This window comes from Myotis lucifugus, unplaced genomic scaffold (assembly GCF_000147115.1).
Source record: "Myotis lucifugus unplaced genomic scaffold, Myoluc2.0 scaffold_61, whole genome shotgun sequence".
Lineage (NCBI taxonomy): Eukaryota > Metazoa > Chordata > Mammalia > Chiroptera > Vespertilionidae > Myotis > Myotis lucifugus.
In genome coordinates this window covers 2,059,563-2,082,953 of record NW_005871109.1, presented here as the reverse complement: position 1 = coordinate 2,082,953, position 23,391 = coordinate 2,059,563, and the positions used below count along the sequence as shown (strand labels likewise).

The 23,391-nt window shown below is 40.0% G+C and overlaps 1 long non-coding RNA gene across 1 annotated transcript in view; it reads right to left on the bottom strand.

The window, feature by feature from the left end:
- LOC102431774 overlaps nt 1–22,756 on the bottom strand; it is a 78,485-nt gene extending 55,729 nt beyond the window's left edge. The window contains exons 1-2 of the long non-coding RNA XR_001348384.2: nt 22,577–22,756; nt 17,213–17,458 (exon numbers count right to left, since the gene is read on the bottom strand). This is a non-coding gene — a long non-coding RNA (uncharacterized LOC102431774). The remainder of the gene's footprint in view (nt 1–17,212; nt 17,459–22,576) is intronic.
- Nucleotides 22,757–23,391: the final 635 nt, after the last annotated feature.

Here is a 23,391-nt window from a genome sequence, read left to right as displayed (position 1 = left end):
TCCTCCGCACCAGGCGGCGAAGACTCCGGGACTGGCCTCCTCTGCACTACACAGAGCCACGGGACCCCCAGAACTCACCACGTGGAGCAGCCGCTGGGCCCCACCTCCACTGTGCACGTGGCCATCTTGTGACGGCCATCTTGTGACAATGTGAGGGCGTGATGCCACCTAGGCTATTATTAGTATAGATAGTTACTATGGCTCAGAAGTTTGAGGGTTGCTCAGATGCATAGATTTGGATCTCAGAGTTTCTCATAAGGTTGCAGTCAAGATGTCAGTGGAGGTTTGATGGAGACCAGATAATCTTCTTCAAAGATGGCTTGTTTATATGGTTGTTGGCAAGAGGCCTTAGTTCCTTGTCATATGGGAAAGGACACGAAAAAGGCCCCATATTTCATGATTCCATTTATATAGAACTTCTAGAAATAACAAAATTATACATACAGAAAACATTACAGAGGTTGCCTACAGTCTATAATAAGAATAGAAATGAAGAGCAAAGGAGAACAAGGGAACTTTTTGGGTGAAAGTTTGTGGTAATAGTCACACAACAGGGAACATTCTACAACTCCTCAAACTGTATATTTGAAATGGGTGAATTTGAGATATGTAAATTGTGCTTCAATAAATGTGTTAAAAAACCAATCAATATAATTCACCACATTAAGAAAATAAATGAGAATTATAGCAGTTGTCTCAATAGATGCAGAAAAAAGTATTGGATAAAATTTAACATCTATAAATGATACAATCTCATAGAAGATTAGGAATAGAAAAAAATCTCCTTAATTGGATAAAGAAGTGAGAGAGAGAGAGAGCGAGAGAACGAGAGAGAGAGAGAGAGAGAGAGAGAGAGAGAGAGAATGAATTAAAGCTAAAATTAAAAAACACTAACACCAAACATTGTTGAGGATATGCAGCATTTGGAACTCACATATTGCTAGTGGTAATGGACAACATCATTTCCACTCTTATAAACTGTTTTGTTCCTCAAGCAGTTTCTTATATAGATTTAATCTATTACCAACAGTTCCTGTCCTAGGTATTATCCCAACAGCAACTAAAACTTAGATCCACAAAAGGATTTGTATGGGAATGTTTATAGTAGCTTTATTTATTATACCCCAAAAACTAGAGAGAGCTTAAATCTTCATCAAATAAGAGAATAAATAAAAATTTATGGTACAGTGAAGATATTTTGCTGAACAAATAATCCAAACACAAAAGAACATGTGCTCTACAATTCCATGTATGTGAAATTTCAGAACAGGAAAAACTGAAACCATGACAGAAATCAGAATAATGGTTGCCTATATGCTGTGCATAGTGACTAAAAAGAGGCAAGATAAAATTTGGAGGGGGGGGGGGCGTTATAAAATGTTTTCAATCTTTATTAGGGTACTGGATATATGAGTATATTAAAATTCATTTAATTATATACTTAAGATGTGTACATTTTTCTCTATATAAATTTTACTTTGATTTAAAAGGCTTTAAAAACATTTTATTTAAACATTTGTTACATTCCTCAATCATAATCAAAAGGAAATTAATTTACCTCTTCATATAAGTGGTCTGAGGTGACCTGAAAATAGTTCACTATTCACTTGATCCAGAAAACCCCACAAATCATGCAAATCAAGAGTTTCAAATCTTTGTGTTAAGAACACTTGTGAAACTGCCCAGGCAATCAAGGGTATGCATATCTGAAAAACCACCAAGGAGCTGAAGGATGTCACTTTAAAGAAGCAATGTGTACCATTCCATTGTTATAATGGTGAAGTTGTGTGCCAGGCCAAACAGTGGGGCTGGACGCAAGGTTGATGGTCGGCCCATAAAGAGTGCTGAAGTTTTGCTACACATGCTTAACAATGCAGAGAATAATGCTGAACTTAAGGGTGTAGATGTAGATTCTCTGGTCATTGAGCTCATCCAAGTGAACAAAGCTCCCAAGATACATTGCAGAACTTACAGAGCTCATGGGCAGACTGACCCACACATGTACTCTCCGGGCTACATTGAGAGGATCCTTACTGAAAAAGAGCAGATTGTTCCTCAAGCAGAAGAGGAGTTTGCACAGAAGATAAAGATATCCCAGAAGAAACTGAAGAAACAAAAACTTATGGTCCAAGAGTAAATTCAGCATCAAATAAATACTAATAAAAGTAAAAGTAGAATGTTAGTTGTCTTTATTAGTAAATACTATATTTCAAGTGTCCTCACAAGTAGGTCTTTATATATATATATATATTTATATATATAATAATATATATCTAAACCCCCCCCCCCCCCCCCTTTTTTCCCCCCACCCCCCCCCCCCACCCATATATATATATATATATATATATATATATATATATATATATATATATATTTCAGAGAGATAGAGATAGAAACATCAATGATGAGAATCATTGATCAGCTGCCTCCTGCACACCCCTTACTGGGGATCAAGCCCATAACCCAGGCATGTACCCTTGACCTGAATCGAACCTGGGACCCTTCAGTTTGCAGGCAGAAGCTCTATCCACTGAGAAAAACCCGCTAAGGCACAAGCAGGTCTTAATAACATTTGTGGGGGTAAATAAATAATATTTGAAAAAATTGATTTTGAATTTGCACATGAAACACACACACACACACACACACACACACACACACACACACACCAAAAAAAAAAAATCTATAGTTGAAATCCTACTCAAAAGTGAAATAGTGTTGCCAAAACCGGTTTGGCTCAGTGGATAGAGCGTCGGCCTGCGGACTGAAAGGTCCCAGGTTCGATTCCGGTCAAGGGCATGTACCTGGGTTGCGGGCACATCCCCGGTGGGAGATGTGCAGGAGGCAGCTGATCGATGTTTCTAACTCTCTATCTCTCTTCCTTCCTCTCTGTGGAAAATCAATAAAATATATTTAAAAAAAAAAAAAAAGTGAAATAGTGAATGTTTTCCCACTGGTTTCAGAAATAAGGTGCCACTTTTATATAGTTTTGTACTGGAGATTCTGCCCAAAGGCAAGAAAAACCGATACACATAAATAGTAGTAAAGAAGAAAAAAAGTAAAGTTGTTTTAATTCATAAAAACATGATTGAGCACATAGAAAATAAAAAAGAATCTACAGAAAAATTACTGAACTTATTAATTTAGCAAGTTGCTATATACAAAGTCAATGTCAAAAACAATTTTATTCTACATCCCAATAAATATTTAGAAAATAAAATTAAAGAAGTAATACCATTTGCAAACAAAAGCATCAAAGACAGAATAAATCTAATGAAAGATATTTAAGAACTCTACATATAATATATTGCTGAGAAGAATTTAAAACATATAAATAGATTCAATATTCAAAACTTAATTTATGTAATCTATCTTATTAACAGGTCAATAAAGAAAAAACACAGTATCAAAATAATTGCTGCAAAAACAAATATTTGACAAAATTCACTTCCTTTGTGTATAAAAACACTGAGCAAATTAGAAATAAAGGGGACCTTCCTCATCTTGATAAAGAGCATCTATAAGAAACTGTATAGTTAATATCATACTTGATTGGCTGCCTCCTGCACGTCCATAATGGGGATCAAGCCCACAACCCAGACATGTCCCCTTGACCAGAATCGAACCTGGGACCCCTCAGTCCACAGGCTGATGCTCTATCCACTACACCAAACCAGCTAGGGCTGAATGCTTTCCCTCTAAATTCAAGAACAAGACAAGAATATTCACTCTTACTGTTCTTGTTCAACATAGTACTGGAAGGGCTAGTCAGCACAATAAGTCAATAAAAGGCACTCAACTTGGAAAGGAAGAAATAAAACTGTCCCCATTTTCAGATGACATGATGATCTACACAGAAAATCCAAAGAAATCTTCACAAAAAGTCAACCTCCTAAAATTAATAAGTGAGCTCAGCAAGGCCACGGGATGCAAGATCAACACGCAAAAATCAATTATATTTCTACAGACCAGAAATGAACAAATAAAAATGAAATTACAAACAGCATTGCCCTAGCTGGTTTGGCTCAGTGGAGAGAGCGTCAGCCTGCAGACTGAAGGGTCCCAGGTTCGATTCTGGTCAAGGTCACATGCCAGGGTTGTGGGCTCAATCCCCAGTAGGGGGTGTGCAGCAGGCAGCTGATCAATGATTCTCTCTCATCATTATTGTTTCTACCCCTCTCTCCCTCTTCCTTCCTCTCTGAAATAAATAAAAAACAAACAAACAAAAACAGCATCAATTACAATGACTCAGAAGGAAAATATAATAAATTGAAGCTCATTAAATATTTCCTATCAAATCACAACACTGAGTGAGTGAAAATGCAAGCCACAGGAATGGAAAAGATATGCGCAGTATATATATATCCATCAAAGGAATCCTCTATAGAATCTATAACATAATCTGGCAAATCACTAAGTAAAAGTTTAAATGACTTCCATAAAATGAATTAAAATGTAAACAAGCTCACAAAAGACGATGACCAAATTTCTAGTAAATGAATGAAAAGTTGTACAGAATCATCAATAATCTGATAAATGAAAATTAAAACCATAATCAGATACTACTATACTCCCCTCCAAAAAAGACAGTGAATACAAGTGTTAATACTAATGTGGAATAACTGGAATGCTCATACATTACTGAGGAAGTTTAAATTTGTACAACCCCTATGGAAAGCTGTTTGAAAGAAAGTGTCCATTAAATCTGAATAAAGTTAGACTCCAGGACCTAGCAATTCAATCCCTGAGCATATATCCAACAGAAACAATTGCTAATTGCTTATATCCATCAAAAACATGCTCAAGAGCAGAAACCGGTTTGGCTCAGTGGATAAAGCGTCGGTCTGCGGACTGAAAGGTCCCAGGTTCGATTCCGGTCAAGGGCATGTACCTGGGTTGCGGGCACATCCCCAGTGGGAGATGTGCAGGAGGCAGCTGATCGATGTTTCTCTCTCATTGATGTTTCTAACTCTCTATCTCTCTCCCTTCCTCTCTGTAAAAAATCAATAAAATATATTTTAAAAAAAACAAAAAACAAAAAAACAAACAAAAAAAACATGCTCAAGAATATTCAAAGCAAGATTATTCAAAATATCCCCAAACCACAAAGCATGTTAATGTATATTGACGGTGAAATAGATAAATAAATTCTGGTTTTCTATACAATGGAATTCTACATAGCAATGAAAACACACTAATTATTGCTTAATGCAGTAAAATGGATAAGTCTTTGAGACATAATGCTGAACTAACAAACAGACACAAAAGAGGAAATCTTGTAAGGTTCCATATTTGTGACACTTAAGAACAGGCAAAAATAATCAATAATGATTGACATCAGTATAGTGGTTACATTTTGAGGGTATTGAGAGAGAAGGAGTATAAAATATACTTCTGAAGTACTAATAATATTCTATATTCTGAGCCAAGTGGTCTTTAGAAAGGCTATGTATAGGTAAACCTCCATTTTAGCTGTAAAATTAAGATTTTGTGTACTTTATGGTATATGTTACAATTCAATAGGAAAAAAATCCCTCACACACTAATCTACATATATCTATAGTAATTGAAACCATGTAGCATTTGTGTAAGAATACATCAACAGATCAGTGTTCTATGATAAAGAACTCAGAAATAGATTCACAAATAGGGAAATTAATATTATAAAGTGACATTAACATACCAGTAGGTAACACAAGAACTATTTAACTATGTGTTATTGGGACAGAAAGTGGTTGTTTGGGAAAAAATTAACTTGAGTACTTGCTTTACACACCAGATGAATTTTGGATAGATCAAATATTTAAATATAAAAACTAAAACTACATATATTAAGGGTAGGGCAAAAGTAGGCTTATAGTTGTGAGTATATGAAACACAGAGTTTATTATTGTATTACTATATTATTTTCCATATAAACAACTATAAACCTACTTTGCCCCACCCTGTATATGTATATAATTATAAACTATAATATATAAAACTACATATTGTTATACACACACACACACACACACACACACATATATATATATATACAGGGTGGAGCAAAAGTAGGTTTATAGTTGCTCATATGGAAAACAATACAATAATACATAAATAAATAATAATACAAGAATAAACTCTTGCCCTAGCCAGTTTGGTTCAGTGGATAGAGCATTGGCCTGCAGACTGAAGAGTCCTGGATTCGATTCTGGTCAAGGGCATGTACCTTGGTTGCAGGCTCTAGGGCGTGTGCAGGAGGCAACCAATTGTTTCTCTCACATCGATATTTCTCTCTGTCTTTCCCTCTCTGTTTCATTCTCTCTAAAATCAATGGAAAAATACCTTCAGGTGAGGATTTAAAACAAAAAAGTTGAAAAACAGATCCTATATAATAAAAGCCTAATATGCAAATTGCCCCTTGACCGGGAGTTTGACCAGGGGGCGGGGTTGGCAGCAGCGGCGGCAGGCAGCTGGGGGCAAGGAGGCGCCCCAGCCTGCAGCCTGCAGCCACTAGCGACCCTACCCGTGCATGGATTTCATGCACTGGGCCTCTAGTATATAATAAAATAATTTTAAAAAGGAATAAACTGTTTTGTGTACTCGTAACTGTAAACCTACTTTTGCTCCACCCTGCATGTATATGTGTGTATGTGTGTGTGTATGTGTGTGTGTGTATATATAGGATAGTGTCATATACACCTATCATGATGTACAGGTGTATATGATACACCTTATATGATATTGTCATCCAATACCTTATATGATATTGTCATCCAGTATCTTAATTGTAGTCAGTATTCCTTCACAAATTGGGCAATATACTGTGTGTGTGTGGGCAATATACTGTGTGTGTGTGTGTGTGTGTGTGTATATATATATATATATATATCCCATGTTCAAAGGCTGTTAAATTGTGTTGTTTACCCGTATCTTTAGAAAAAACCACTTCTACTGTCGTGGTAAACAACCTGCTTCCCTATTTATAATGGTCTGGCCCTCTAGCAACATCAGCACGAAATTATAGCTAATTTGCCTACAAATGTCAGGTGGTCATAATAATCTGGCCACTCAGTGTATTTTTAAATGTTATGCAATGTTTTCTTAGAGTTACTGACATATTTATAAATATGTTCATCATTCCTTCATGCTCCTCAGATTTCCATATGGGTTCATTTTCCTTTTGGCTGAGGTACGTCCCTTAAAAGGTCCTTTAGTGAATGTCTGTGATCTCATATTTGTATCTGTCTGAAGTTTTTAATAATTTCTAACCCATATAATATTTATACATGGTTTAGAATTGTAGTTTATTTTCTCTCAGCACAATGAAGATGGTATTCTACCATCTTCTAGCTTCCATCAGATGGCTGTTGAGAAGTCAGAGAGCAATCAGTGTTGCTCCTTGATAGGTGATGTGTCTTTGGTCTCTGGATGCTTTAAATATCTTATCTCTTTTCCTTTGGTGTTCTTCAGTTATGTGATGATGTGTTTAGATATGGCTTTTCTTTTTATTTATCCTGCTTGGGATTTATTCGAATTCCTGAATTTAAAGATGTGTGTTTCAACACTTCTGGAAAATTATGTTATTAAGAAGTTGAATATTGTTTTCCTATTTTCTTTATTATCTGTTTTTAAATAGTTTTATTGATATGTAATTTATACACCATAAAGCTCATTTGTATAAAGTGTTTAGTTCCATGGTTTTTAGTATATTTGGAGTTGTGCATTTTGACTATAGTCTAATTTTAAAACACTTTATCCCCCCAACCCCCAAAGAATCTTTGTACCTATTAGCAGTCACTTCCCATTGCTATCCCACCTGTTCCTGTCTTGTCTTAGGAAATCACTAATTTACTTTCTTTTCCTATAGATCTGCCTATTTGGACATTTCATATAAATAGAATCCTACAATATGTGATCATTTGTTAGTGGCTTATTTCACTTGCCATAATTTTTATTATTATTTTTATTTATTTCAGAGAAGGGAGAGGGAGAGATAGAAACATCTATGATGAGAATCATTGATTGGTTGCCTCTTGTACGCCCCCTACTGGGGAGTGACCCTGCAACCCAGGCATGTGCCCTGACCAGGAATCAGACTGAGACCTCCTGGTTCATAGGTTGATGCTCAACCACTGAGCCACATTGACTGGGCCACTTGCTATATATTTTTAAGATTCATTCATACTAGTATTGTAGTATATAGCTGTACTTTCTTTCTATTGCCAGATACTAGTACAGTGGGGCCTTGACTTATGAGTTTAATTCGTTCCGAGACCGAGCTCGTTAAGGAGCTTGTTAACTCAAATTACTCTATCAACTCAATGCAAAAAATCGGCCGAGAGACAGCTGGTAGCTCAAAAAACTCGTTGGTCGGGGCACTTGTAAGTCAACGCCCCACTGTAATATTCTATTTTATGGATATACCACATTTTATTCATCCATTCTTCATTTGGGTTGTTTCCACTTTTTAGCTGTTGTGAATATGCTGCTGTGAACATTTGTGTGTAGATGTAGGTTTACATTTCTATTGTGTAAATAATGAACAGTGAAATTTTAGGTTATATGCTAACTCTATGTTTAAGATTTTGAGGAATTGTCAAACTGTTTTCCAAAGTCACTGTATCATTTACATTCCCATCAGCAATGTGTGAGGGCTCCAATTTTCCCACCCCCATTATCTCTTTTAGGAGCTATGACTAGACATATGCTAGACCTTCTCACTACTGGGATGCCCATTGTGACATTCTTTTGAGTTTATAAAGCTATTGTAATGATAACTTGCATGTCTTTTTCCATACAGACAACTGTAAACTTACTTTTGCCCACCCCTGTATATCTACCATCTATACTAATAAGAGCCTAGGTGGTCCTCGCACCCTTGTGCGACATTTTCACAAGATGGCCGCCATAAGATGGCCACACGCACAGCGGAGGTGGGGCCCGGTGGCTGCTCCGAGGAGGAGGCAGGTCCCGGCAGGGGAGGGCAGTTGTGGGCGATCAGGCCAGCAGGGGAGCAGTTAGCCATCAATCAGGCCAGCAGGGGAGTGGTTAGGGGCGATCAGGCTGGCAGGCAGAAGCGGTTAGGGGCAATCAGGCAGGTGAGCAGTTAGAAGCCAGCGGTCCTGGATTGTGAGAGGGTGCAGGCGGGGTTGAAGAATACCCCCCAACCCCCGTGAATGAATTTTGTGCACCGGGCTTCTAGTATCTTATAACCTCTCATATTGTCAGTCTCTTTATATTCCATATAAATACATTCAATCTATCATCCAGTTCACTAATTCTATCTTCAGTGGTAGAATCTATCTTCAGTGGCGGAATCCATTTTTCAAAGGTTTCTTTTCTTTTTCTTTTTTTACTTTCAATTACTAAAAATTTAATTTTGAGAATTTCTATGTAAACGTTTCTCAGTTTCTGTCAAGTTATTCATACTCATTACTTACGCTTGTCTTATATTTATTTAAACATATTGTATTAGTCATCTCAGACTGCCATAACAAAATACCACAGACTGGATGGCTTAAACCACAGAAATGTATTTTCTCATAGTCCAGAGGCTGGAAGTCCAAGATCAGGATACCAGATCTTGGTCAGGTTCTTGGTGAGAGCTCTCTTCCTGGCTTCCAGATGGCACCTCCCCAGAGAGTCCTCAGATGGTGGAGAGAAGGCAAGCTCTCTGGGTCTTTTCTCATAGGCACTAATCCAGTCAGGGCCCCATCTTTTTTTTTTTTTTTAATATATTTTATTGATTTTTTTACAGAGAGGAAGGGAGAGGGATAGAGAGTTAGAAACATTGATGAGAGAGAAACATTAATCAGCTGCCTCCTGCACACCCCCTACTGGGGATGTGCCCGCAACCAAGGTACATGCCCCTGACCGGAATCGAACCTGGGACCCTTGAGTCCGCAGGCTGACGCTCTATCACGGACCCATCTTTATGACTTCATTTAACCCTATTACTTCCTTACTCCAAATACTGTCACATTGGGGCTTGAACCTATACTAGTAAGTTCTAGGGAGACCCAATTCAGTCCATAGCACATATTAAACTTAGTTACGTCCAAGTCTGTGTCTTATACTAGTAGTCTAGCATCTGAATGCATAAAGGCTTTATTCTGACTTCTGGTTTTTTTGTTTGTTTTTCTGCCGGTTCTCACAGATGATGCCTTGCCTCTTAGTATGTTTTGTGATTTTGTTTTACAGTGAGTTGCTCATTTTTGTTTGAATTTCATCTGTAGGAATTCTTGAAGGCCTGGATTGAGTTTGAATTTGTTCAGGGAAGATTTACATTTGTACCTCTCGGCCAACTAGAGGCCTCACACCAGGGGATCACTTTAAATAACATTATCAGCTTGCATTTTTCTTTTCACAAAATTCTGTAAATCCATGTGACGTTCAGTTTGTGGTTACAGATTTTCAGATGATTCTTTTTTGCAACATCCAGTACCAACAAGACATGCATGCATGTTTTTCTTGCTGTCTCCTTTTCTCCAGTGAAATTGTTTTTCTCACTCATCTTCCACTGAGGATTGGGTCCCAGCTTTGTGGAAGGGTCTCACATTTGATCCCTTGTTTTTGTAGCCCCCAGATTTGCCTTCTGTTCGGCATGCCCCACATAGCATATTAAGGTAAGTTCTCCAGTGTTGGCTGAAAATCTCAGAGAAAAAGGCAAATGTAGAGGTTGCTTGTCTCCCAAGGTTCATGATTGTACTTTGGGCTCTGTGAATTCTTTATGGTCTTTCCAGTTCAGAGAGACTTTTAGAATGCTGTGTGTGTGTGTGTGTGTGTGTGTGTGTGTGTATACACACACACATACATATATGCTTTAACTGACATTCTTACCATTTAATTAGAAAAGTATGGTGAATTATTAGACTAATGGTCCCCAATGAAATATACCTCCATGTTGGTGCTCCTTTGCAATGTAACCTTGCTACTCTAGCTCCTTCTATCTAAAAGTGAGGTCTGTTTCCCCACTCCTTGATCTGGGCTGGGCTGTGACTTGCTTTGACAATAGAATGTGGTGTAGGTGACTTTGGCTTTTGCTTTTCTTGAACATTTCCACCATCACATGAAGAAGTCCTAGATGGAAGATCACATGAGGAGAGAGGTGGAGCCATTGAAGCCACCTCAGCTGAGACCTCAGACATGTGAGAGAGGACGTATGAGAATGGCTATTCTCCACCCAACCCGCCAACTAAAAGCAGCCACATGAGTGAGCTCAGGTGAGACAAGCAGAATCTCTCAGCCAGTTGTGAGAGATAATAAATTATTTTTGTTTTAAGCCACTACATTTTGGGGTGGTTTGTTACACACCAATAGGAAACTGATACAAAGGGTCATTTGGGATATCTAATCTCCCATATTGCTGGAAAAGGATGTTCCCAGTGTGGAAGGTGGAAACCTAAAAGGAGTAAAGAGGGCATCCATGTTGGGAGGAGGAAGGAAGTGGTGAAACAGAAATTATTTACAGTAAGGGGATTGATGAAATCATATATTAAGAATACTGGGAGAAACTTTCTAGACCAAATCTCTTTGCCTGACCCCTTCCAGCCCCCAGCCCACCATGATCCCTCCAGGCAACATCCTGCTTCTACTTTTGCTCCCAGTGGCTGCTGCTCAGATAACTCCACATTCCTGTTCAGGATGTGGGCCCCTCCCCCTGCCACTCCTGGCAGACCTTGTAGCTGCTGATGCTCTGGGGTCTCTGCTAATTGTGGTGGTGGCGTTTATGTGTGCCACCCATGTGACACGCCCATCCAAGAAGATGGCAAAGTCTACATCAACATGCCTGGCAAGGGCTGACCCCTGTAACTGGGACCTCTGACTTCTGACCCTCTCATCCTGGATTGTGTGCGGTGGCACAGAAAACCTACTCAATAAAGCAACTGAAATACCTCTAAAAAAAAAAAAAAGAATGGGAGTTAATTTTCTCACTGTTGGAAAAGGGAGTTATAAACACATTGTATGCGGGAAACGTATTTATACGTTTTACGTTGACTGTAAGTAGTAGAGCCACCTGTTAGCGCGCGATAAAAACTACCCGCAAACAATGTGTAAATATGGAAACAAGAAAACTAATATCCAAGGACATTTCCCTGGAACTCATGGTTGTGTATATATATATATGTATATATATATATGTATATATATATATATATATAGAGAGAGAGAGAGAGAGAGAAATATAGAAGTTATGTATAAGTATATAAATATATCACCTAAATCTTCCTATTAAGATATACTTAATAGGACTTTTTAAAAAATATATATTTTATTGATTTTTTACAGAGAGGAAGGGAGAGGGATAGAGAGTTAGAAACATCGATGAGAGAGAAACATCGACCAGCTGCCTCCTGCACACCCCCCACTGGGGATGTGCCCGCAACCAAGGTACATGCCCTTGACCGGAATCGAACCTGGGACCTTTCAGTCCGTAGGCCGACGCTCTATCCACTGAGTCAAACAGGTTAGAAGATATACTTAATAGGAAGTATAGCACCCCAAAAGCAATGAGCATACCTAACATCCAGATCTTGACTTCTAAAAACCATTCTTCACTAAAAGAAATCATGTCTCTTTGGTGAAATGGCTAATTACAAGCTCTGGCCAAGGAAAATATCAGATGTGTTGGGAACATTTTTTCAGTGTTAGAAAGTTGCAAATTGCACATAAAATGATAGAAACGTGTCAAAAGGACATAGAAACTAGTTGAAGGGGCTCTAACTAGCCAAATATGGCATGATTTGATCATCAAAAAATAATGATAATAATGGGTTATAATTCATTTAATAAAATAGGAGTCCAAGCATCTATATAGATTTTTTAAAAAATTAATGAATAAAGTGAAAGTTTGGTAAGACACAGTATAGTTACATGGTATCAAAGTTACTCCCCACAAAATATTAATTACATACACAGACAAATAAGAGTGATTTTACATGGAGAAGCATGGCAGACACCACCTTAATCAAGCGATCTAACTTTTCATCAGCAATAAGGTAACAAATTAAAATGATACATGATGTATAGAATGCAATCAGAACACAGCTTAAGCACTGTGGTGTGCCTGCCAAAGATGGGTAGCTTGTATCTAACCATGAGGAAGCAAACAGATCTTTATTAGTTAGCTATTGCTATGTAAAAAATTACCCCCAAACTTTGAGGATTAAAATAGCATTTATTAGGGTAAAGGGAATCAAATATATGGTGATGGAAGGAGATTTGACTTTGGGTGGTAAACCCACAATACAATATACAGATGATGTGTTATGGAATTGTATACCTGAAACTTACATAATTTGATTAGCCAATGCCCCCCCCCAATAAATGAATTAAAAAATTAAAAAAGTAGCAGTATTTATTATCTTTCACAGTTTCTGTGGCTCAGGAATTTGGGATCAGCTTGGATGGGCAGCTCTGGCTTATGTTCCTGAGGTTGCAGGAAAGCCCATTTTCAAAGTGGCTTACCCTCATGGCTGGCAAGTTGATGTGGCTGCTAATGAAGTGCTTTAGCTTTATCTCCACGTGGGCTTTGCTACAAGGCTATTTGAGTGTCCTCATGATGCAATGGCTGGCTTCCCCCAGTACGAGCAATTCAAGAGATGAAGGCAGAAGCTGCAATGTTTTTTATGACCTAGCCCAGTGATAGCAAACCTTTTGAGCTCGGCGTGTCAGCATTTTGAAAAACCCTAACTTAACGCTGGTGCCGTGTCACATATAGAAATTTTTTGATATTTGCAACCATAGTAAAACAAAGATCTATATTTTTGATATTTATTTTATATATTTAAATGCCATTTAACAAAGAAAAATCAACCAAAAAAATGAGTTCGCGTGTCACCTCTGACATGCGTGTCATAGGTTCGCCATCACTGAGTCCTAGCTAGACACATACCGTCACTTCTTCACTAGTCTCCTGGCCACGTCACTTCTGGTTCCGAGTGGGAGGGGACTACACTGAAGGGTGTGACTACCAGGAGAAGAGAATCATTGCCGACCATCTTGGAGCTTAGCTACCACAAACTCCAATTAAGGGACAAAATTGCTGACCTGTGATTTTCCAAAGCATTAAAATCACGAAAGTTAAGCAAATGCTGACGTACTGACTCATATTAAAGGTGACTAAAGAGACATAACTAAATACAACACATAATTTGGGACTGGATCCTTCGCTATAAAGGCCACTATTAGGTAATTGAGGAAACCTGAATGAGGTTAGAGGCTCAGAGGTCAGTGTTAATTTCCTAATTAAAATGGCTGTACAGGCTGTAAGGCACACCTCACTTCATTGTGCTTTGTTTTATTGCGCTTCACAGATGTTGTGTTTTTTACAAACTGAAGGCGAGACTCTCCACCAGCAGAAAGATTCTGACGTGCTCTGTTGCGACACTTGCTTTATTGAGGAGGCCTGGAACCAAACCTGCAATTTCTCCAAGGTATGCATGTATACTGGAATTTTCTTATTTGAAGGAAAGACACAATAAAAATTTGGGAGTGATAGGGTATCGTGTCTCAACATCCTCTCATTTTTTCTGAATATCTCAGATGTTGGAAGAAAAACACACATAGCTTTAAACCCAAAGAAATAATTTAAACTACTTAAAAACACAGATGCTTAGGGGTTTTGATATTACAATTCCATAACCCACATTATTTTAACGGGCCTTCTTTTAAAAAGTCACTGTACCTTAAAACTTGAGAAGCACAGAAAAAGCCAAAGGAAATATCTATAGCATTCTGGCATGTAGCTTTCTGGTCCTTGTTCTGTGCATACATGTATATTCACAAATCCTTTTCAAAAACAAATTATAAATATGATATCCTGTTGTTTAGATCTTTATCATAAACCTTTCCTTAGGTCAATAATGTTCTTCTACAGTGTAAAGAGAGATCACTTACCTGCTTTCATACATCAAGTCAACAATGAGGCTGAGGTCCAGGACAAGGTTTGCCTGCCTTCAAAGCCTGTATCTTTTCTCCCTGTACCAACTCCACTCCCTGCCCCAAGCAGGAACACACACACACACACACACACACACACACAGAGCACAATTTTTTTTAACCACCAAAATGTACCAACAATGACAACAACACTTGCCAGCTCTGCAGCTTTTCCTAGTTCCCAGCACGTTCATACCCATAGCTCCAGGATCTTCCAAAGAGGTATATTACGTTTTAATGTGCCACCTTCATCCTCAGGTCATTTACATAGCAAATAGCTGTGAGGGTCTCCATTTCAGAATATTCTTTCCAGGAGGCTTATTTAAACGAGTACTGCCTGGTTTACTGCTGGCCCCTCCGTATATCATACATCAGTGAATGAGTCAATCCACCAATATTTGAATATCCACTGTGCACAAGATTCTGCATCTAAGAGCTCTTAGGAGTGCAAAGATATGCATGCTCATTCCTTTCCAGGAAGCACCCTGAAATTCAGCTAGGGAGAGAAGATAACTATCCATACACAATACATAGCAGCCCCAGGTGGTCTGTGCTGAGTGTGGGAGTCAGAGAAATACAATGGGCTTTCATTACCAGAAAGACTTCATCCAGAAGGAGCCACTTGAGCTCAGCCCCCAAAGATGCAGGGGATGTGCATGGAGCAAGTATTTCTGGCAAAAGAAATGGTATTAATAAAGATGCAGGCACAGGAATGTTTTAGACATGTGTGGTGGCTGGTGAAGAGATGTGTGGTTAGATGACAAAGAGAAAGATGGGTAAGAAGTTAGGTCAGAAACCGACTGTGGAGAGACTTGAATGCCTTATCCAGAACAAGTTTTATTAAATGGGAAGCAACTGATTTGGATGAGAGCCAGGACCTATGTGGGGAATGAGGATGTAGAGCCTTTCTGCAGACAGCTCCCCAACGGCAACTGGTAGGGAAGTGAAGGGGAAGATGGGATGGTGGCCCCTAAAGGGTCAATTAAAGTTGTTAATATTGTTGGGCAAGCTGTGCATACCTGAAGGCTGAAGAGAGTGCTGGTGGAGAGAAAGATGGAATATGATGGAGAGAGAGAATAATGAGCAAAGCAAGTACTCCAGGGAGGTGAAGGGACATAGAATCTGGAACACATGTTGATGGAGAAGTTGGGGGAGGGGTGCCATTGAGAAGGAGGGAAATCGCATACTATGATACGGGAGAGACAGCAACCAGCCTGAGTATAGAGATGGAATGGTTTGAAGCAGAGAGAGGGGTAAGACATGTGTTGTTCCAGGCTAGGGTAGGCTTAGTGGGTTCGGGACAGCAGGCAAGGAGAGGTCTGGTCTGGAGAGTGATGTGATTATTTAAAATGAGGTGGAAAGGTGAAGGGATTGAGAAGTACTAGTTGGTAGTTTCAAAAGAGGCCCAGGGATATAAGAGAAAGCACAGGAAATATAGTCAACGATGTTGTGGTGACTATCTAGGGCGCCAGGCGGGCACTTGAGTTACTAGAGGGAACACTATGCAAAGTATATGAATGTCTATCTGCTGGGATGTACATCTGAAACTAATATGAAATAGTGTTGAATGCAAACTGTAATACAAAAATAAAATACAATGAAGCTGATGGCTCGGGATAGATGGAGAAGCAGGAAGCCTGATGAGGGACCACAGATTTCCAGAGGCAAATCCATGCCCAGAGCCCCAGGATTAGTGACTGTGTCCTACAAGTGTGAGTTGGGGCTCTCCTTGTGGTGGATACATTCCTCCAGCCCTGTTTTTTCTTTTCCCATGGAGTTGGAATTCTTCGGAGCTAGGATTACCTTGGTTCTCTGGCAGCACTGTGCAGTAGAATTTTCTGTGATGGTATCAATGTTCTCTATTTGCACTTCCCCACATGGTAGCCACTGGCTACATGGTGGCTTCTGAGCACCTGAAATGTGGCTAACATCCCCGAGGAACTGATTTGTAAAATTTTATGTTAATTAATGTAAATAGCCACACATGACTAATGGTCCCCTCATTGGACAGAGCAGCTATTGAATGGCCCCTATCTCCTTAGTGAAGAAGGAGATGAGACCTTCCACGGGAGTGGAGGAATGCAATAGGCCAGGTAGAGATGTGGCCATTTACTGAGAGGTACTAGTTCTCTCAGTGACAACGCTGGTTGATCCTCCCAACAATAAGCTTGTAGTTTCAGAAACTTCACATTCTCTCATTTTTGCTCTTGATAAGCACACTCACACAGATCAATTATTTTGGAGAATGATTTTTTTTTTCACGACTATAATCTGAGTGTTTTCTTACCGTAGTGACAGTCCTGCCCTTAAATCCATACACCTGGGAAGCCGAGTGAGCTCCCCCAAGTCTTCTTGATGAGGAAGTGTGAGGACACAGGAGGCTCTTTACTCAGGCCAAAGTAGCTTCTGTGCTTCTTTTGTGGTCACAGGGAGGACATCTGGAGTCCTAGAAGTAGCTCTGGCTTGGTATCAGCGAGACCTTGATTCAATCTTTGGTCCTTGAGGAAGTTGTCCAGTCATTTCAACTCCACATCTATAAAATGGAAAGAATGATACCTACTGAAATAAGCTGTTGCCTGTGTTGTGACACATAATTAATAACTTATTTATATATTTATCCCACATTGGTTACTAGCTAATGTGTTAGGTTCTGGGAACAAAATGGTAGGCAAAGGAGATATGATTCCTGTTCCACTAGCTTATTTCACTAGCATATGTTCTGGTGTGGGAAGGTAGGCATTAATCAAGTACTCACAGACATATATACTATGTATTACATACTATATCTTTATAATATAATTATGTGACATAAAATTTCAGTCTGTGACAGGTCCAGGAAGGGAGAGTAAGGTGATTTTTTAAATGTCTGCAGATCTTGTGACACTTTCCCTCTAAAAGTTAGAATCTAAGTCCCCTCACTTCTAACAAAGAGAATAGGGTGAAAGTGATGCTATATGGCTTCTGAGGCTAGTTAAGAAAAAGAATAAGGCTGTCTCCCTCCCTCTCCCTTTCTCGGTGCTTGGCTTTGAATCCAAGTGACCATGTTGTGAAGAAGCCCAAGCCCAAGAAATATGAAGAGGTCCAAGTACAAAGAAACAGGGTCCTATGGCCACCACACACCAACTTGCCAGCCATAGGCGTGAAGAGTCTTGAAGTGGGAACTCCAGTCCCAGTCAAACCTTCAGGTACCTGCCTTCCTGGCTGACATCTGACTACAATCTCATGAGAGACCGACCAAGAGCCTGGACCACCTGACCCACAGAAATCATGAGAGGTAATACATGATTATTACTGTCTAAGACAGTAAGCTTGGGAGATATTTGTTATCCAGCATTAGATAACTAGTACAATAGAAAACCATGTGGTAAAGTCTGAGGATCAGGAAAAAAAACTCACTGGATGAAATAACATTTGAGCTAATAACAGGACAAGAGGAAGGAATTAGACAAAGAGGAGGGGAGAAGTATTCCAAGGAGCTATGCTAACACAAACAAGGGCCCTGTGGGCAAATGATAAATTTGAGGAACTAAAATTTATCCTGTGGGCTAGGAACACCCAGTTGAAAGGGGGTGATGCAAGATGCCTGAAAAGGCAGGGAGAGGTTGGCTCATGCAGGCCCTTAGATGAACTTTTCCTATATGGAGTAGACCACTCTGGAAGGGTATTCAGCAGGTAGGGATGTATCAAGCCTGACATTAGGTTTCTGGTGCTTCCCCCACATATATGGAAAACACATGACAAGGATCATATTCATAGTGGAAGATCATAGTTTTGGACAGGTTGCTTGACATAATTTTTGAGATACCCAGGTTATACTGGCAAGCAGGGAATTAGAAATATGTGTCTGGAGTTCCAAGGAGAGCTATGGACTGCATATGCATGTCTGAAAGACAACAGCAAACAAATGGTAATCAAAACCAATGGAGTCAAGTAGCTGGCATCAGCTGGAGACTGGACAGCATCGAGAACAGAAGAAAACCTAGGATCCAGAACTGTAATATTTAACAGCTAGCTAGAGGAAAATGGGTTGGCAAAGGGAAATGAGAGTGAGCAGCCAGAGAAGGAGGAGGAAAACGAAAAGATTGTGCCAGGAAGAGAGGGAGAATGTTTCAGGGAGGTGATGGTCAACAATGTTGAACGATCCAAGATAGGTTGGATGAAAGGCCCATTGAGCTAGCTATTCTGAGTCATGAAGGCTGGAGGGACACCTGTTTTGATAAAATAAGTGGTGGAGGCAGAAGACCAATTGAAGAAGGTTGAGGAATAGTGGGAGGTAAAGAAATGGAGGTAATGAGGTCAATTCCTTTCAAAAGTTTATCTGTGAAAGGGAGGAGCAAGGACAGTAGCTAGGGATGAGGTTAAAGCAATAGGTTATTTGTTGTTGTCATTTTTAAGATGGGAAAGAGACTTCTGTATGTTTAAATGCTCATGAAGAGGATCCAGTATAGAGTGAGGTTGAAGATCTAGAAGAGTGGAAATGATGTATACTAAAAGATTGTGAAAATGTGAGAGGGGATAGGATTCAGAAGCAGGTCAAGCCCTGGGCACATGGGAGGCATTTGATATTGGCAACTCTCTGCACAATTTATTTCTAATGTTTAAAAATGCTGAAATATAACAGATATACAGAAAAAAGTGCTTGAAACAAATATGTAGCTTAATGAATCATTAGGGTGGACACCATGTAGCCAGAGAAAAACATAACATTGCCAGCACTCCACAAGCCCCCACTCACTTTTCCCTTCCTTGTCACAACACTCTATCCCTACTGATAACCACCACCCCGGATTTATTGGTAACTTCATGTTCTTCTATCTAGTTTTTTTTTTTCCCTTCATTCTAGTTTTGCCACCGAAGTATACATCTCTAAATAATGCTGTTAAAATTTTACTTATTTTTAAACTTTATATAAACACAACTATACGACATGGATTCTTTTATTTAATGCTTCTTTCACTCGACATTATATTTTTAGGATGCATCCATGTTGCTGTATAAAGTTATACTTCCTTCATTTTCAACACTGTATAGTATTCCATTGTGTGATTATATCACAATTCATTTTTCCCTTGCTACCATGAGTGGACATTTGGTTTGCTGGGAGTTATTATAAAAATGCCACAGAGAATATTGTTGTATGAGTGTCCTGGTGCACATGTACCTGAGTTTCCTTTGGCTGCATTCCTAAGAGGAACTTCTGGGGCATAGAGTATGCTTACCTTCAACTTCACTAGCTAATACCAAACTTTTCCAAAGTGGCCATACCGTCTGGACTCCTCATAAGAAAAGATGCTCAACTTCATTAGAAATGAGACACATTGTATCATTATTACTAACAGATCTTGTCCTACAAAGCATTATATTCCTGCGTCAGGTGCTTCCTTAGGGTAAGTTCTAACCCAGCAATTTTCAACCCCTTTCATCTCATGGCACACATAAACTTATGACTAAAATCCTGTGGCACACCCAAAAATATATTTTTTTTGCCGATCTGACAAAAAATAGGTATAATTTTGATTCATCCACACCAGACAGCTATTGTTGTTTGTGTTGGCTGTTGTAATTTTTAAATTTTATTTGGCAATCTAAGAGTAAAGAGGCCGGTGCCCAAATAGTCAGGTATTGCATGTTTTAAAAATTCTTGCAGCACACTGGTTGAAAATTGCTTTTCTAACCCACGGGCTTTCCTTTCTACCTAAAGGCCCACTCAGAGTTTCTATCTCAGCATGAGTTACCATGAAGTGGATCACTGTGTCGCTAATGTGTTACAAGTTAGTTTCTTCCTTCCTAATACTTGGCGGTAACAAACTGTCTTGTATCATAAGTGACGCAAATCAATTGTTACATCGCAGGGTCCACTGCCACCTTGGCAGATGGTTGGTCTTTAGCATTCTGTGTAGTACTTACTATATTTGGGCAGTTGAATGGAAGGTTAAGAGCATACAGTTTGGAGCTGGACTGCCTGGGTTTGAATCCTCACTCTCAAGAGTTACTCCTATTTATGTGTAGGTCCTGGGAAGTGTATACTTAGCTGAATGAGACCCAGCCATTTTCTAGTGGCTCAGATAAGGGGGTATCATCCCAGTACACTGATACAAGTAGTGTGTCTGGTGCAAGGAGCTTTGAGGGTCCTGGGGAGGAAATATCTAATTGAACAGTCTTCCTGGAAAACAAAACAAAAAACGCATGCAGATGGGAGGAATTGGAGAAAATTCTGGTCAGGAAGTCACAGTACATCACGAAGAGCTTTGAATCCCAGGCCCAGGAATTTTTCTGTAATTCAGTAAGGAATGGGAGACCTTGTATTGCCAGGTGGCTGTGAGATAGGAGCTAGATTCTGAAAGGCACCCAGGTGCACTGGGCCAACAAATGGTGGTTTAGAAACCCTATTGTTTGGCTGCCGCTACCATCAGACTCTATCAGGTGCTTTCGTAAGATGAGAATAGTTGGAGAGATATATCTAGGACAATTTTAATGCCAAATTATGTTTTTACAATTTCCAAAAACCAGTGCTAAGGTGGCTAGGGTCATTATTGTGGACCTCATTACCTTATTATTTCATACAAACTAGAAATAAAATGCATTAGTACCCGACCATGGTGGTGGATAGCCACACAGATTAGAAAATTGAATTGGAATACAGGTACATGCAAATGAGTACAAGTAAAATGGAAAATTTAAGATGAATTGTATCAATGTCAACATCCTGATTGTGATTTTGGAAGACATTACCACTGGGGAGAACTGGGCAAAGTGAACTATTTCTCGGTGTTACTTTTTTTTTTTTTTTTTTACAATTGCATGTTAATTTTCTCAACAAAAATTTCAAGGAAAATATGCACTAGTAAAATTTATGTTTTGTAGCATGAGAGTCACATTCCCCTTCTTCTAGTTATCTATATATAGGGGCTTCCTGAGGCACATAAATTAGACACCATTATTTACCTTCAGGCACCAACTGGAAAGAAGAGGAAAGTGCCTAGAAGGGATGAGGCCACCAGTACAGGACCTGCTTTACTATTTTGATTTTTCCTGATCCTCACTGCAGATTACAATGACCCGGAATTTTTGACAGTTCTGTCACAGTGAGTCAACTTCACCCAGCTGTTTGCTGATATACCACTGGGTCTACTATGTCACTTTTGGGTTCTTACCACCAAAGGTAGGATTAAAATAATTCTGGGGAGGAGGGGCTCAATGGGGGGGTGAGACTGGGGGAAGGGGACATCTGTTATACTTTCAACAATAAAGATAAATTAAAAAAATAAAAATCACGATACAAAAATATAATTCTCTTATTATGGAAGTGAAGCTTACCTACCAAAAAACAAACTAACAAAAATATGGTGTGAAGTTTCCGGATATAGCATTTTATAACTTAAGGAGTTTTTAACCTGAGCCATTACTTTAGAAAAGTACAACCCACAGCAACGAGTGCACTGAATTTCTTGAGTGGCTTGGAGAAGACCGTGCTCACAGGGCCAGGGTTATTATGAACTTTGTCACGATCACTTCTCTGCTATGCTAAAGGTTTCCTTTCCCAACGGCAGGGCCCACTTGGACTTGAAAGAGAGCCTCGAACTTTTATAAAGTGAAAGAAAGGAGAGGAAGGAATGGCCGGCTGGGAATCCGGCCCCGGGAAGGCATCCACCTTAATTTCCAGAAGAGACCTCTCACTCCTCCAGACTTGCGGATGTTCACGACGCCAGGAGCTCACTCGGCGCTGCGGTGGGAAACCGAGGCAGGGCTGACGCGGCGCGCGCAGCTCAGCCGGGCGCCCGCCCCACGGGGAGAACCCAGGCTTCCAGCGTTCTCCGCGCGGACGCACACTCCCCCGGCCGCCCTCCTCCCGCCCGCCCGCCCGCCCCGACCAGCTCGGGACAAAGCACGGAGCCCGCGTCGGGAGCTGACAGGGCGGCTCCCGCTTGCGCTAGGCTCCCCTGTGGGGCAGCGATTCCGCCCCGTGGCCCCTCGCAGGGTGGACCCCGCGCGCCAACATTGAGTGCGGCCCGACAGACCAGCCTCAGTTCCTATTACCACGCGGAGGTGAGCAGATCCCCCCCTTGGCTCCAGGGATGGATGGATGGAACAGCTATCAGACCCATCCCCATCGATCATAGTTCTGAAATTGGCCTGGAGGTATTTCTCTTCTCAACATAGAGTGTCCAATGTTCTGTCCGCACGCCCTATGATGCACCAGACATCATATGCCCAGGTCAGAGCCTAGCCCTGACGGGACTTCTCCTGAAGAGTTTGACTAACAACATCATTGATAATTTTCTAGTATGTAATTTTTGTTTTCCGGGGAATTATGGTACCTGGAATCCCACAACCCTTGAGAGAGACAATATGGTCCTCTCTGCAGGATCAAAGCAAAACCCATACCACTAACAAGGCAACCTAAGTACTACACGCGCGGGGAAATTCCTGCAAAGACTTACGCATCAACAGCCTCGGGGCATCCTT